General features: G+C 51.1%; 1 long non-coding RNA gene across 1 annotated transcript in view; it reads left to right on the forward strand.

Moving 5' to 3' along the window:
• The window catches only part of LOC103880468, a 34,167-nt gene that overhangs the window by 3,252 nt on the left and 27,624 nt on the right, over positions 1-3,291 (forward strand). The window lies entirely within an intron of this gene.

Here is a 3,291-nt window from a genome sequence, read left to right on the forward strand (position 1 = left end):
ATATAGGTTCACTGCAACCTCCACTTCCCAGGTTCAAGCAATTCTCCCGCCTCAGCCTCCAGAGTAGCTGGGACTACAGGTGTGCACCACTACATTCAGCTAATTTTTTTGTATTTTTAGTACAGATGGGGGCTCATTATGTTGGCAAGGCTGGACTTGAACTCCTGAGATACCCCTGCCTCAGCCTCCCAAAGTGCTGCGATTACAGGTCTGAGCCACCATGCCTGGCCTCTCCTTTACTCTTCATGGCAACTGTCATCTTTCTTTTGATAGGTGAGAAAAGGGAGGCACAGAGAGGCTAAATAACTTGCCTGAGATCACACAGAAGCAGAGGAGCTGAACGGTAGACCCAGGCAGGCCACCTCTGCAGCCGCTGTTCTTGGCTACCATGGGCTCCTCCTCTGGGCTAACCCAGCCCTTGCCAGAATCCTACATGGAAAGTATTACCATCCCATTGAATAGAAGAGGAAATAGAGGCACAGAGGGGCCCCAGGAGGGTAGAATTAGTAACTGGGGTTGTGGGGAGCTGGGATTAGTCCCAGGTCTGAAAACCAGGCCTTCCCTCTACCCTTCCTATTTGCCAAAAACCTGGGCCCCATCCTGCCCAAAGTCAGTAGCCCAGGTGGCAGGATGTGCTTCCGCCTGGTGCTAGCCTTGGGGAGCACTTGTTTTTCCCTGGAGGAAGCAGCAGGTGTGGCCTTCTTTTTGGAACTGATCCTGACTGGGCTGGGGCCAGGACCCCCCTACACACACAGCCAGGCCAGGAGGACTTAAATAGGACTAGGTCAGAGCTTCTAGGCTTGGATGGAGGGGCTGGAATTTGGGAGAGGGGCTTGGAGGTCAGCCCCATTTTTGTAAGCCTCTCACCCACTGGACTCCATATCTCCTGCTAATTGCACTCTTTGGATGGGACAGTGACATGGAAGTGCCTCCCAGCTCAGCCCTGGGGAGACCTCTCCAAGGACAGCGAAGGAAGCTGGCGGGATGCCCCTACCCTTCTTTCTGGAGCAGAGCCCTGGGGCCTTCTGGAGTCCCAGCCGGGTTGGGGTCTACAAGGGGTAAGACTCCAAGTGACTTCTCTGTCTGTCCCTCGTGCTAATAAAAGTCTCCATTCAAGGAAGAACTGCCTAGGGCTGCCAAGTTATCCTGATTCTGTCATTGTAGCATCAAGGTGGGGGCCTTGGGCCTTTCCAGCCTCTTCGAGGGAGTATTCTTGGGTGGGATGTGGCTCCTAACTGGTGTCATCACCTCAGAGGCCAATATTCCAAGACCTAGAATTCCCACGTTGGACTCAGGGACTGGTGAGACCACCTTGACTCCTTCTGCCAGGGCCCTTTGAGAGCAGCCCATCTTGCCCATGAGTGCTCCTGCTTAGTGAGTCAGACCCTTGCATTAGACCCCGGAGGAGGAAGAGAAACAGGTCTCAGAAAGCACTTGGAGGAGCAGGGAAGGGCTTGAAGAAACCTGGCTCAGAAGATGGTGCCCTCCCCTCACATATTCCCAGACTTGAAGGGGCATCTTACTTCTGAGCTTTCCACAGCCCCAGCCTCCTAGCTGTCTCTCTTGGCTGCTGAAATAAAGACCAGGCCCTTTTACCACCTTTGTTATGTGACCTTGCCTGCTGGTTAGACCTCATCTCTTGCCCCTAGTTCTTTGCTTTCAGTGCCACACCAGCCCTCTTGACTGTTCTTGAATCCATCATGATTCTTTCTACCCCAGGGACCTTGCACTAGCCAGCATCTTGCTGTGCTTCCTCCCATCTCACTTAGCTAACATGGGAAAGGCATTTTCTTCACACACCCAGAGAAAATAGAACCTGGTACCTTCCAAGACTGAGACGGTTGGAAGAAACTTTTTGTATTGTAGCTTGAGGGTGGGAAGGAGAAGACACAATTTGAGCATAAGAAGGTGAGCTGGAGGCCGGGCATGGTGGTTCATGCCTGTAATCTCAGTATTAGAAATGCTGTTCCCCACTGCCTGCTACAAAGAAATAGCACTCAAACATAAATTTAATTGTCTCAGCAAGGCAATTTTTACTTTCTGCAGAAAGGGTGCTCCTCACAGATGGAACAATGGCGAGAGCACACTTGAACAAGGGAGGGGAAGGGGTTCTTATTCCTGACCCAGGTAGTCCCTACTGCTGTGTTGTTCCCCTGATGGCTAGGGTTGGACTGCACAGTCTAAGCTAATTCCGATTGGCTATTTTAAAAAGAGCAGGGGTATGAGCCAGAGTGGTGAGGTGAGTAGTTTGGTGGGAAGAACTGTTAGGAAGAGGTAACTAAAGGTGTTCCCATAAGGGAACATCAGAGCAGGTGACCAGGGGTGACTCAGGTCAAAGCAGGTGACTGGGATGAGTCAGGATGGAGCAAGTGACCAGGGGAACAGATGTGAACTGCTGATAAGAACTGGTGGAAAAGGTTGTTTACTGAAATTAGAAGCAAGGGGGCAAAGAGAACCAGGAAGTTAAACTTTAAAATGGAAAATCAAAGAATAAGAGAGCTGAACATACTGACTTACTGATTCTTTGAAGAGAAACTTGGGGTTCACTATATTTAACACTAGCACTGTGGTGAGGTTGAGGCAGGTGGATCACTAGAGGTCGGGAGTTTGAGACCAACCTGGCCAACATGGTGAAACCCCGTCTCTACTAAAAATACAAAAATTAGCTGGGTGTGGTGGTGCGTGTCTGTAATCCTAGATACTTGAGAGGCTGAGGCAGGAGAATTGCTTGAACTTGGGAGGTGGAGGTTGCAGTGAGCTGGGATTGTGCCACTGCATGCCAGCCTGGATCACAGAGAGACTCCATCTCAAAAAAAAAAAAAAAGTGGTGAGCTGGAAATAGGCTCAGGCTCATGAGCAGTTTCTCTTCTGGAATAAAGTTTTTTGCCTTTTTAGAGGCTGTTTTCTTCCATTTCTACCAGAAACCAGACCTCTGAGGGCCCCTTCCCCTCCCGCCATCCTCAGGATCTGAAGCCCCTGTCCTCCCTCACTTCCTGTCCAGCACTGGAACCCTATGGGACACAGAGTGTGTGCCAGCTCCTGCAGGAAGCTGGTCAGACAAGGAGAGTGCTGGGTTAAAGGAGATAAATTTGGAAGATATCCAGGGACCTGATCAGGGAGGACCCTGAGTCCCAAGGAGAGAGGTTCAGATTTCTTCCTCCAGGCACCATGGAGCTTGGAGGGTTTGGGGGCAGCTGCCTTGGAAGGGCTGAAAGGAGGAGGACAGCGTTGGTGATACACATCCCTTCCCCCTCCCTCTACCCATCAGCCACAGAAGAAGGACTCTCCAGC

The sequence above is a fragment of the Papio anubis genome, chromosome 18, assembly GCF_008728515.1.
Source record: "Papio anubis isolate 15944 chromosome 18, Panubis1.0, whole genome shotgun sequence".
Taxonomy (NCBI): Eukaryota; Metazoa; Chordata; class Mammalia; order Primates; family Cercopithecidae; genus Papio; species Papio anubis.